Source organism: Psammomys obesus, unplaced genomic scaffold (genome assembly GCF_907164565.1).
Source record: "Psammomys obesus unplaced genomic scaffold, mPsaObe1.curated_primary_1811, whole genome shotgun sequence".
In the NCBI taxonomy this organism is placed as follows: Eukaryota; Metazoa; Chordata; class Mammalia; order Rodentia; family Muridae; genus Psammomys; species Psammomys obesus.
Window position 1 is genome coordinate 27,479,353 of NW_026596051.1, and position 14,383 is coordinate 27,493,735.

Here is a 14,383-nt window from a genome sequence, read left to right on the forward strand (position 1 = left end):
CAAGTTTTCAACAGAAAGCCAAAATCTTGCCATTCTTTGTTGATCACAGATCCATTGGGGATTCTGTAGCAGAGCTTACAGTGCTTATAACTACAATCTCACACTTAAGTTAACACAAACCATAGACTAAATGTTGCCTTCAAAAAAGTCACTCTCCATTCTCAATGACAATATTACTAGTGAGATTCTGTTTTTGTTATTTTTAAGGTTTATTTTGTTTACCATTTGTGTGTGTGTGTGTACGTGTGTGTTAGAGGGTGCATGCATGCCACAACATGCATATAGAGGTCAGAAGAAAACGTTGTGGAGTCAGTTTCCCCCTCTCATCTTTACATGGGCTCTAGGAATAGACTTTAAGCTGCCAGGTTTTCATGGTAAATAGCTTTACCTGCTGAGGCCTCTTATTGGACTCTTTGTTCTTAATTTGTGCCAATGTGCCTAAAATACCCACTTTCTAGAAATGTTACTTTTCTTTTTTTTTGAGTTTTTTTCTTTAATTATTTTTTTTATTAATTACACATTATTCACTTTGTATCACAATTGTAGCCCCTCCCTGTTCCCCTCCCAATCCTGCTCTCCCTCCCTCATCTCCTCCCATGCCCCTCCCCAACTCCACTGATAGGGGAGGACCTCCTCCCCTTCCATTTGATCCTAGTCTATCAGGTCTCATTAGGACTGGCTGCATTGTCTTCCTCTGTGTCCTGGTAAGGCTGCATCCCCTTCAGGGGAAGGGTATCAAAGAGCAGGCCACTGAGTTCATGTCAGAGACAGTCAAGAAGGTAAATTCTTATGTCAGCAAATGATGCTGCATTAGGGATATCAGAACAGATGCAGGCACCAGCAAGCAGGAAAGAGGAGTAGATGAAGCACCCTCACTTTCCCCTCAGATTTTTTTATACTTAGGCTATTTCTTTTTTTTTTAAGTTTTATTAATTACGCTTTATTCACTTTGTTTCCCCCCATAAGCCCCCCCTCCTCCCCTCTTAATCTCACCTTCTCTCCCCCTTCTTCACGCATGCCCCTCCCCAAGTCCACTGATAGGGGAGGTCTTCCTCTCCTTCCTTCTGATCTTAGTCTATCAGATCACATCAGGAGTGGCTGCATTGTCATCTTCTGTGGCCTGGTAAGGCTGCTCCGCTCTCAGCGGGAGGGGGAGGTGATTAAAGACCAGGCCAATCAGTTTATGTCAGAGGCAGTCCCTCTTCCCATTACTATGGAACCAACTTACTTTTCTAAAAATTCGAATTTTTAGATTTTGCTAAAAGGAAGCCTTTACACACATTACTGGGTTGAACTTGGTTTGTCCCCTGACTCCTAAGACATATGTTGAATGGAGTCTTGGTCTCCAATGAGTTTTAAAAACAATCACAGAAAACTTAGGAAGCGGCGCAGTCCCACTGCAAGAAGGAGGATCTCAGGACTAGAGAAGATGCTGGGACCCTGGCTTCTTTTCTCGGCTTCCTGGTTTCCAGCCAGTAGGTGTCATCTGGCAGGCACTTCTGCCATTGTATCCACGGGCCAGATAACAATTGTTTACTTAAATATCTGAAATCATGAACCAAAATACACCTTCCCTCTTTTTAAGAGTTTCCTCATTTCCTTTCTGCGCTCCCACCAGGCCAGCAAGCAGGCATGGCCTAGACATACAGAACCACATCAGCAAGTTTGTGGACCTATACATGCCACAGAAATGCTGTGCAAGCAACTGAATCATTGCTGCTAAGGACCACGTGTCCATCCAGATGAATGTAGCCTAGGTTGACAGGATCATAGGCCAGTTTAATGGACACCTTAAAACCTATGTCATTTGTGGGGCCATTTGCAGGATGGGTGAGTCAGATGATCTATTCTCCAGTTGAGTAAAGCTAATGGAATTGTCTCAGAGAACTTTTGATCAGAAGAGATCAGAAATATTTGTCACAATTAAAAGTGAGAAAGTTAAAAAACAAAACAAAACAAACAAACAAACAAAAAAACCCCAACACCTTTCCTCAGGCATTTGGTTACCGTTACAGAAGGCTGACATAGACATTTATTAAAAATCAACATCTGAAAAAAGGTGTGTTTATATTTAGGTGGTCTGGCCTTAAAAGCCTTTGGTTATTGCTGTCATTACATCTTTAAAAACTGAATTTCTATGACTTCTGTGAAAACAGTAAAGAACAATAAACTAAACAACAAATAATGAACAGCCCATGGCATAGCTCATGGGTAAGAGTTCTCCTACTTTCAAATGAGGGCAAAATCAGGGAGGGGAGTGAAGGTAAGATTCCTCAGAGATGAATCTAGTAGCACACAGGTTCTTGGCAGGCTTAACAACGATGAAGGACTGCCCATGACGTTCCTCCAGGGTACCTGATGGCCTGAAAAGAAAACCACAGTGTTCCTGCCTTTTTAAAAAAATATGCACTACCACCACACAGAATTTTGCAGAATTCTGAAAGCCGAAAGACTGAAAGTTGAAAGCTGGAATTTCTCTTCAAAAGCCACTGGGCTGGAAACCTCACCTTTTGGCTCAGGTGATAGGCTAATAATCTCTCTTGCAGAAACAGCAAGGCTGGGTTGACATCGACAACCACTTGCTTGTATAAAATTTAGGTAATTATGATTTTCAGAACGGATTTGATCCCAGCATACAGTTTGAAATGGCCAGGGGTGCCGCAACCTCCGTCTAACTCAAGAGTCCATGCTACCTAAGCCTCACAAGAAATTAGTACCGCTCACTCCCCAGACTTATACCTCGGCCACTCTTCCCCACTTAATGGTCCAGCTAAAGTATCTTCTCATGGCTCACATCATTTAGGATTTGAATTCAAAAGGGTGCGCAGTACAGTCTTGGGGAAAAGTGGCTAGGGACACACAGTCACTGTGGAGAAAGTGAAAATTGTGAGAGAAATTAAAAATAATTGCCAGGTAAATACACTGTTTTCCTTTTTGCCTAAAAAAAAAAAAAAAGTGCTCTAGTGTCTGGTTAGACACCTCCATCTGTTTATATCTTATGTGACTTTCTTTTACTGCACACACACACACACGTATGTGTGTGTGTGTGTGTGTGTGTGTGTGTGTGTGTGTGTCTAGAGCCTGCATGGGAGCTGATGGTATAGGGCATCTGCTACAGATAGGTGCCCTAACCTTGGTAAGCATTCTGGCTGTGATTACATGCACTAAGATGCCATGAAGCACATCAGCAAGAGAAATTGCTCAGGCATCCTGAGGTGGGCAAATGGGTCCTTCTAGCAAATATTTATTTCCCTACTTTCAATGCAAATAGTGTTAGGGAATGACACAGGTAAGGTTATCAATGAAGGAAAGCTGTTGAAGGGGATATAGGCAAAGAATCACCTTGTAGTTTTGTCGTATTAGATCACACACTCATTCACACAGTTTCCAGTCCAGATGTAGCAGGCCGGGCTCCTTCACTGCGACTGCTGATAGATATAGGCAAGGAGCCAGCTTAAAGTGGAGAGCCAGGAGGACCCATCCTTCAGCCAGACAGTCACGCACTCTCTCACACCACAAACTTTGTGTTTTGATTTCTTGGTAGTTGTATTCAGTATGAACACGCTCTGAAAAAGGTAAACATGGAGAACAAATAGCTTTTGTTCCTTTCTTCTCTTCAGGTTTGTTAATGCCTTCTCTCTCTCCTTTCCTGACTCCCCACCTCCCTTTCTCTCTCCATCCTTCTGTTCCTCCACTCTTTCTTTTGATGAGGATTTCATGTAGATCAGGGTAGCCTTGAATGAGTAAGCATCCTGCATCTAGTGCTTACAGGCATGTACTACCAGTTTACATGGTTTTATGGCTGGTTTATACAGTGATGGGTTTGCAACCCAGGGCTTTGTGCATTCTAGGCAAGTACTCTACCAACTACGGAGTTTCCCCCCACCCTTAGAATGATGTCAGAGAGACACAGGAGAAACTCTGGCATCAAGAGATGGAAGCTGGATGCTGGGAACTACCTGCAAACACTAAGAGCAGTTTTACTTACATTCAAGAGGAAGATGGTTGGAATTGCCCTGCTTGAGTGAGGAATAAGCATGACCATGTAGATAAAGGTCTTGATGCGAGCTCGCAGAGCTGAGCACAGTAGCTCCCACCTGCAGTCCCAACACTGGGGAAAGCTGAGGCAGAAGGATCCCGAAGTGTTTCAGGATGTCTGTTCTATATGGCGGATGCAGGACCAGAATTGCTGTAGAGTAAGAGCCTACCTCAAAACAAAATAATACAACAGGGTCACGCAAGTTAAGAAGTACACACCATAAATGATAATTTTGTCTTTCCTCATAATGTCTCAGCTTACCTCCCTCTTCCCCATCTCTTCCTGAGCTTTTCAGATTAAAGGAATAAGCCATGGTTTCAGGCTCACCTTCGCAGGTGAGCTGAGTTCTCTTTCCACTACTCTGGCAGGAAGCCTCACAATTAAAAACTAAACTAAAATGTCACTCTTCAGGTTTTTATTTTAACCAGCCCACAAAATTTTTTTCATCCGCCTTTGCCTTTCAGAAAGCCTGCAGCTGACGGCAGGGAAGGCAGACGGCAGCAGCCTTTAGATGTCTCAGATTCTTGAATTTTCTGCCTCTTATTAAAATTCCATCTCACCCATCGCCTGATCCCACAGGCCCCTGCTGCAGCTCCTACCGAGCTGAGCCTGTTCAGGTTTGATTCATTTATTCATCAAACATTTAATCTCCTACATATCGGGCACTGCACCAGGTTCTGCAGCAGCTGGATGCATAAGAGAATAGTTCTATTTCTGGAGAGCTCAGTTTTAAGAGCAGTAGATACATATATGTGCACACACACACACATGGGTACATGCACATACATATATATACACACAATGGGCATACATACATCCACACACATAAGCATACATACATACTCACACATTCACACGTGTATTACACTTGAATGCACGCATACAATCACACACATACACACACATGGACATACACATATTACACAGGCATGCATACATATATATGTGTGCCCATGTGTAAGAAAGTGTACACACACACACACACACACACACACACGCACACACACTCATACAAACATATAAACATACAAACACACACATCTTAAGAATCAAGGGGGAAAATGCCATCACAGAGTACAGAGGAGAGGACAGGTAACCCCATATTGGTGTGGGTGAAACAAGAAAGAATGTTCCAGAAAGGAGACAACCTGCCATTCAGCTCAATGGGGCAACATTTTTCAAAAGCCTCTTACTTTCTCTGACAATGCCATCTGTAAGTCAAGGACAAGGAACTAACCCCTCTCACAACTGGACATGGGTTTTAGCTGCTGCGAGGGTGGTGAGAAAGTTTTCTGTTGTCTAAGCCACCTGTCTCTGTATTTTGTCATGTAGCGTTAGCAAACTAATGCAAAACTCTAAATTTCCTTGTTGAATAAATGAATGGTGATAGAAATGCAACTGGAAACCCAAAATCCCTTTCTTTGTGACTAAATCATGGAGTCCCAGGAGGCTGCCAGCTTATTAACTGTTACACAGTAAAAGCTCAATAGTAATGAACGGGTTTGCTAATTAACATTAACTCATCTCCAAAGAACAAAATGGATGTTTTGTTTTGTTTGTAAAGGTAAAAAAGTTTTGTTCAACTTGACTCCCATGATTTAACTGTGACAATTAAGGAGTAAGAAGGCAAGAAAACGAACATTTCCTAATCACCTCTCAGTGGGCTTGGGGCTTTCCTACAATCACTAAATGTAATGCTCATAATTTGTGAAACAGGTGTTAATGTGTCTGTTTTGAAAATGGTGGAAGTGAGAACAAAATAATCCACGTGGCTTGTCATTGTGTTTTGTCTCTAAATCAGTATTTACCCAGAACTTTCCTTCTCCTTGAATATGTGGAGTCAGCTCATTCCTTGGCTCTTTTCAGCAAGAGCGGGCCATGCCGTGAGGGTCTAAGTGACTTACTCATCACCGTGTATGCATGATTAGTTTGAAATTTTAACAATTTCAGTTCTGCTATAGGAAACAAAAGCTAGGCAGAGAGTCACGAAGCTTCTGAGACACATTAGACATGAAGAAGTGACAAGAATACAGTTGGGCTCTCATTGTCTGTGAATTCAACTGTAAGTCAAAAGCATGGAAAGCATCAGACAGGTATAGACTTTGCTCTTGATGTTATTCCCTAAACATGATGGTAACAGCCATTTACATATCATTTCTAGTCTCCTTTGTGAGTAATTAGAGAGCTTAGTATAATAGCTAATATCTAAAATATCAGCAGTCATAGGGCAGAGTCAGGAGAGCCACAACTTCCAAGGGCTGTCTTGGATTACATAGAGAGAGTCAGTCAATTAAACACACAAACACACCAAAGGCTGGGAATATGGCTCAGTGGAAGAGTACTTTCCTAGTGTGCATAAGGCTCTGGGCTCAATCCCCAGCATTGTTAAGTAAATAAATTATATAGGAGGATGTGCATAGTTTATATGCAAATACAATACCACTTTACATAAGGATCTGGAGAATCATAGATTCAGATGTCCCTGAGAGTTATGGAATAAATTCCTCCAAAGATATCAAAATATGGCTCCATACATGCAGCAAACACAGATAAAAGGAATAAAAATATATGGGGATGTTTAAATGGTAAGCAATGAAAAGATCCATTTGTAAGATGCAATCATGTCAGCTGTGGGAGATGATGCCTATACTCTGCACATTGTCAAAACCCATTATGATCCCATTGTGGCTTTATGTATGTTCTACCCAAGGAGCTCAGATAAAACCATAGCATTCTAGCAAATACCTGCCAGTGAGCATTCTTGTCTAGAAACACTTGCTTCTCTTCCCAACACTTGCTTCCTTGACAGGCCCCATCCCGTGCACCTCTCCGTTGGGGAAACGGCTATTGGTCTAGTTGCCATTCACCCATAATATTTCTCATTAACCCTCAGTGCTCAGACTTACGTTTACCCAGCAGAAGCGAAGTCATATGGAGAAACTGGAGGATGAATGGAGGAATGGAAGGACATGTGGAAACTGACTCATTCGGTATCTAGATGGCATGGCTAAAGCCCTACTGCATTTATCCTAAATATTCTTTTATAATTTTTCCTGTATATCTCAGGAAGCTTCTAAAACTTATCAAAATTGTCTTAGCTTTGTCTGAGTGTCCCTGACCTTGTACTCAGGGTCACAGTAATAGCAAGATAAATTTCATACACAACACCCACCATGCTATAACACTTTAACTCTATATCCTTCATAATAATGATCCTGACTCTGGCTCTGCATGTATCTAATAGAGAAGTGTTTCCTTCTGAGAGAGACCCTCCCTACCAAAAATGCCTCCTAGAAGTTTTGGTTCCCATACCATGTCTAATTGTGGCTTTGAATTTACATCAAAATTATCCAAACTGAATCAGTTTTTGAGTCACAACTATGGAGTGAAGTATGTTAGGAAGTCCTGATGACGTAAGCCCTTGCCTCATCAATTCAAGCCCTGGACTTGTACACATTCTTCCTCTGAGAACATCAGTTACTTCACTGAAAACTACATGATTTTCATAACCTCTGGCGTTCCTACCGGAATCAAAAGTAAGAAAGTTTGAAACCTAGTCCTGGACCACAATCTAACAATAGGAGCCAGAACCACCTGGCTACTTGTACAGCCATTTTGTATCTGGAAAACATGACCAGCAATGTTGATTGTTTTTTAAAATGTCCTTCTGACATGGATACTTGGACAATGCTATCTGAGAGCAGAATCTACTTGTTAAACTCTTGAGAGGATAGAAATTGCTACATTGCATAACCACGTGCTCATACAATGTAATTGAGTATTGGACCATTCTGCAAAACAGAAAATGATTTAGGTATAAAACTTTAGTCTCACCTAAATAGGATAGATACTATTTTCTTCAAAGTTGCAAAATACAAATGCGCTAAACATTTTGAATGTAACTTTTATATATGGCTTTCCTGATTGTTTCATAACTGCTCTTACTGTATGTAGTTTATTATAAATGAATAAATATGCAAAAACCAACCAACCAACCAAACAAACAAACAAACAAACAAACAAACAGTATTCCTGTCTCTAATTGTGTGACCTTGGGCAAAGTGCTTTCAATACCTCTGCAATAAAGAAAAAAGTTGTCCCTAAACCTCATGCACTGCCCAGAACATCCTTACCTAGAATCAGTGCTAGTAGTAATTGTGAAAATTGTACCTCAATGCAGCTGTCACTGTCTTACCACATCATTTCTCTCTTCTCCATTTAGCACTTCCCTAAACCCCTCCACTCCTTCCTGGCTCCACCCCTACCTCATATGAATGTAGAACAATTTCACTCTTCTATTTTCCACTACCTTGGGGCTTTCCCTTATGTTGCTAACTGAAAAAATTTCTTTTTTTCTTTTTAGTTTATTTATTTGTTACAACTTATTCACTTTGTATCCCCTCTGAAGCCCCCTCCCACCCTCCTTCTCCCCCTATGCCCTTTCCCTAGTCCCTTGATAGGGGAGTTCCTCCTCCCCTTCTAACTTACCCTAGCCTATCAGGTCTCATCAAGGCTGGCTGCATCATTTTCCTCTGTGGTATGGCAAGGCTGTACCCCCAAGGGGGAGGTGATCAAAGAGCAGGCCACTGTGTTCATGTCAGAGACAGTCCCTGTACCCCTTATTATGGAACACACTTGGGAACTGAGCAGCCAATGGACTTCCTTTGAACAGGTTCTCTAGGTCCTCCCATGCATGATCCTTGGTTGAAGTATCAGTGTCCGCAGGCCCAGCTGGGCCCAGATGTTATGTCTCTGTTGTTCTCCTTGTGGAGATCCTGACTCCTCCAGTTCTTTCTATCTCCCTCTTCTTCCATAAGGATTCCAGCACTCTGACCAAAGTTTGGCTATGAGTCTCAGTATCCCCATCGATACCCTGGTGGTGGGTAGAATCTTTCAGAGATCCTCTGTGGAAGGCACCTGTCCTGTTCCTTGTTTTCTCCTACTTCCAAGTCTATCCTGTTTTTCCTTCTGAATGAGGATTAAGCATCTTCCCTAGAATCTTTCTTTTTGTTTAGCTTCTTTAGGACTATAGATTTTAATATGTTTATTCTATATTATGTGGCTAATAGGAATTTCTTAAAAATTGAAGACCCCACTTAATGATGAACTCTGGTGCTAGTTAATAATGCTTTTATCCACAAACGAATTTCTATAATAGCAATTATTTTTGTATACTCAGATCTCCTTTGTTACATAAGATCTGGCTTCAGTCTTAATTCTCAGAAGAAAGATGAAACCTCTTGGGGAATCTGCTGTGAATCACCACCTCTATTTCTGCAGAGCGCCTGGCTCTTGCTGCATCTAGAAGCCAGGCCAGTGCTTCTCAGAGAAGACAAATCACCGCCCACCACGGGAAAGAAACCTGGGAGAGAATGGGCAGGGCTCTTAGCAACAGCAGCACCCGGTGCAGTGCGGGGAAGCAGCAAAAGATTCCCTGGGTTAGAAAAAGAAACGAAACAAACCAAACCAAACCAAACCAAAACACACACACACACACACACACACACACACACACACACAAACAAAAAAAAACAAAAAAACAAACAAACAAACAAACAAAAAAAAACCACACCAAATCCCAAAAGAATGCTTCCTTTCTCTGAGTGAGATTTTGCTTCCAGGAACCGACATGTGAACCTGACCAGGCATGTGTAGGAGAGATTTTTTTTTTTTTTTTTTTTTTTGGTGGGGAAAGGACCGGTCTGGTGTCAACACCAGACCCTTGGACTCGGCTCAGTTTCTTACAGGAGGCTCACTGAAGATAGAAGGTGGAAATGCCTATACAAATTAGAAGTCTAATTTTTCTAACGCTGACGCTGAAGACTAGGAGCTGCTCGGTCTGAATTTTTGGTAAATCTGTAACTATCCAATGATAGACACATGTTTTTCCTCTACAGCTGGAACAAACCTTACTTATATAAAAGAATTGTGACACTTGAAAGAAGGAAGTAAATACAGAGAGGTCATGTGACTTGCTCAGAACTGCGCAGTCCGGGAATCTGTGAGCATCATGGATCCCTCAGGGATTAAGAACCTCAGGACCCAGCTTCCTTGAAAGAGCTGAATCTGCTCTCTGGAGTCTCTGAAGATACTTAACATCTCCTTTGATGTTCACACCAACTCTAGGGTAAGCTCTCACCTCTAAGAGGAGCGAGGCCAGAAACAGAGTTGAAAGCAACTGCCCCCAGGACCGCAGAAGTGTGCAAGAAAGATCCAGAATCAAAGGCAGACAACTGCATTCTCAACCGCAAACTGAAATCACATGACCGGAAGGTGGGGCTATCTGCATTTCCAGTGTTGTTCCCTGATAAGCTGCTCCTAGGTCTGATTCTTTTGAGTATTCTTCAGCCTTGCTAGGTCTTTTATGTGGTAAAGATGCCCAATTTTGCTCACTGGGCTTACTCACTTGCTTCCACAGCTTCAGGATGTGCTGTCAAGGCTTCTTACCTCTAAATACCAAATTGAATTCTTAACAGAATTTCAGTTGGGGTTACTGCTATTGCTCTAGTCTCATCATTTCTCCCTTTTCTTTGGGACAGAGACAACACTCTTACCTTTAGGATCCAAGGTACTCCAGGATCCAGAATAAAGACCTCAAGCTGAACTCAGCTTAGGATGTATTTTGTTCTACATGCCCCAGCAAGCTAATTATAAGTGCACACACATGTCTACTTTCTTCACACAAAAAAGGAGTTACTCTTTATGCCGCAGTTTTACCCCCAACAAATGGAGTTAACAGCACAGAACACAGCAGGCTGTTGAATGCTGTTTTTTGTGGTGATAACTGCCAATGGCCAAGTCATCCAGAGCTGAGAGATGGCACCCTTGTTGAATGAACGGGAGCATGCTAACACCTCACAGTGCACACCGCTTTCATTCAGTCATTTGAGCACCCTGTTAGGTTGTTCCAGAGGTCTTTAAATATGTAATTCCTGACAGCAATACTTTATCCCCATTATCCGCCCTGCTTCTTGACTCTCATTTTTGAGAATTACCCAGCTGCTTGGGTTTCCCCTATGTTTTTTTTTTTTTTTCCCAAGGAAACTTGGCCTTATCCATTAATTCACTAGAAATAATCTGCTTCAGACAGCATTGGAGAATAATGTCTCACCACACCTCAGCCAAGGACAGTACCTTTGTCATCTCCGTTGGTAACACCATCATATGACCTGGTAGGATCAAAAACAGGTTTACAGAGAACATTTTGAATTAGCTAAGCAGAGGAACTGATAAACCAAAGTAAATTTATTGGCTTTCCTGAAAATAGAACCAGGCAGTGTCTGGCTTCTGAAAAGAGCTGCCATAGTAGGGGAACATGCAGATGAATACAGACTCTGGTAGTTCTCTGAGGCTTTGGTCAATTACAGCATTTCTGAACCATTGTTCTCATCACCTTTAAAGAGAACATGAGTTAGGGTTCCTGCCCTGGATGATCATGAAAACATATATCTATACAATGACTTGCACATAAAGTGAGAGCAGCTTCATACCCAGTGGCCAATCAAGAGGAGTGGAAGTGCCTATCAGCAGGTGAATGGTTGAGCTAACTACTGTGTACTTCAAATGATGGACTATCACACAGCAATAAAATAAAATTTTATATCAGGAAAGCAAGTAGGTATCATGGGGTACAAGGCTTGTAAACTAAGCCAGATGAGCATTTACATTGATATGAGTGGAACTGAGTCCATAGAGACAAGAAGAGTTCACTGGCTACTTAAATCAAGGCTAGGGTGAATTGAGAGAAAAGTTCTAAAGGGGATTGGAGAAAACTTGAGGATGGTAGACAACTTCCAGATGATTGTGCCAGTGGTTTTCTGCATCCATATTCCTCTCAAAACTCAGTATCTGAAGAGACAGTCTCTACTAAGCAGCCCACCTTTACAAAATACAAGTTGTCACTGACCTCAACTTTCAATTTCTGTTCCTCATATTTGCATGAACCTGAGATGGTCTCTCCTTTTGGGATGCCTGGTCAACCCCAGCATCCTCCATTTCCCCTCAGATTTCAATCCTTCACTGGGTATTGAGTTCTCATGGTTTTCCTCACAAGGGCCAGGAGAAAATACTTCACAGTAAGTGATAAATGAGGAGAGTGTGAGTGAACAACATCTTTTATCTTAATACCAAATACAAAGTTCTGTCTCCCACATTCCACTTTTGACCTCACTGAACAATTTCATTCAGCCTCACCATCATTATCTTAATAGGCATCTACCTACCATTTACCGAAATGCTGTAAGTGGGGTGATCATTTTTCTAAAGATAAAAATGACACCTCTATTCTTTCTCTCAAAGCAGATGCTAGACTAGACTGTTTTTTCTTTCTTTCTTTTCTTTTTTTCTTTAACTCTGGTTCTCCAAGATGGTTCTTAGCTCTAACCTTGTCAATATCAGTTGGGGAGACAAAGAGTTAAAGCATCAAGAAGAGAATTTGACCGCTGCAAACTTAGACTCCAGATAGCTCAGTGCAAGTGAAAACAGCTAGGTTTTTTTTTTTCCTTTTCCTTTTCTTTTTTCTTTCTTAGTTTTAATTATCTGTGTAATTACCTAAGTCCAGATAAAGACAGACTCAGAATATCAAGGAAGGCATTTTTTTCTTTCAATCTATCAGTGTCACAGACAGCAACATTTATTATGTGCCAATTTCATGAAGACTCTGTACATTAAAATTTGCGAGGCACACAAGAAACTTACAATAGAGTCTGCTTGGAACATCTTAATGGATGAGTTACAGACCCATGACCATTAGAATAACTGACAGATGTCAGGCAACACACAGTAGCAAGAATGCAAGATCATACAATGGGAGATTTAAAGAATGTATAGTCGTGAAACAAGAATGAACAAGTCAGAGGCTGGAGCTAATTGCTTGTGTGGCTCTGACTTGTAAGTTTGGTAAGACTTTAATGAAGAAATAGTTAAGACATAAACATTTTCCAGTCAATAAAAGGTTGTAGATAACTGTTCCATGACAGCCATCTTCTCTTAAGCTGTTTGTCCACCTGGCTGAGATTGCTGGCAATGATGGCTATGAAGCCCGAAGTAGTGACCTCCTGTAGCCAGGCGGTACTTCCAGTGGACACCAACCCACACATAAAACCTTCAACCTAGACAGTCAATGACTGGTTCAACTTGAATTAAATCCCTAGAGAGAGACACTATTAATAATATTCTGACACCATTAATAATATTCTGCAATTTTTGCAGACAGAAGGCTAGCAAACAGCACCTGAGTGGCTTCACCTGAGAGCTGATGAGAACAGGTGCAGAGACCCATAGCCAAGCAATAGGTAGAGCTCATGGGGATCTTATAGAAGATGGAAAAGGACTGAGAGAGCCAGGGAGGTCAAGGACACCTCAAGAAAACCTACAAAATCAACTAACATGGACCCATAGGGGCTCACAAAGACTGAGCCACCACGCAGAGAGCATCCATGAGCCAGTTCTAGGTCCCCACACATATGTGACAGATCTATAATTTGGGCCTCATGTGGGTCCTCTAACAGCAGGAGCAGAGCTGTCTCTGACTTTGTTGCCTGCCTTTGGATCCCTTTCCTCTAACTGGACAGCCCTGTCTAGCCTCAATAGAAGAAAATTCACCCAGTCCCACTTGATATGCCAAGGTGAGTTGATACCCATGGGAAATCCCCTTCTCTGAAATGAAAGAAATAATGATAGAAAGGTGGGAAAGAAGGAAGAGAGGATGACAGTAAATTAAGCTTCTTTATACTTGCAATGCCAAGTCTGGATTTGATTCATGACTCTGCCATTCAACACCAGTATTACATGCACAAAATATTCTCACTTTTGCCTACTTCAAGTTTCTCTTCTGCCCTCTTCTCATTGTTTTAAGTTGAAGGCCAACCAAGACAATGCATATTGCATTGAGGACCTGGATGAGCATGGGCTGTAAATATCTACACAGATATGTTGATCTATCTATCTATCTATCTATCTATCTATCTATCTATCTATCTATCTTAACATAAAATAGGGTACTAGCATCAGATATTAATCAAATAATTGAAAATATACCTCAAGAATAAAGGTTTCCCTGGCTTCTGCAGTCATCAGTGGTTCTGTGCCACTGCGCTTCTATAACAAAAGATACAGACTATTACCACAACGCTCACATATCCCACCATTATTTTTAGGTTTGTTGCTCTTACTAGGTTAGGGGTTCCTCACGGGTAGGTGTGTCTGCCTGTCCAAAGATGAACCTTAAAGGCTAGTACTGATATCCACAGGATGAAATCATTACCAATATACATAAAATAAATGCAATCATGCCTGCGTAAATGAATATCCAGTGCTAACTCAGAAATAGGAGGATTTTTTTTA

The 14,383-nt window shown here is 41.5% G+C and overlaps 1 pseudogene; it reads left to right on the forward strand.

Moving 5' to 3' along the window:
- Positions 1-1,553: 1,553 nt before the first annotated feature.
- On the forward strand, positions 1,554-1,894 carry LOC129689001 (40S ribosomal protein S21-like; annotated as a pseudogene).
- Positions 1,895-14,383: the final 12,489 nt, after the last annotated feature.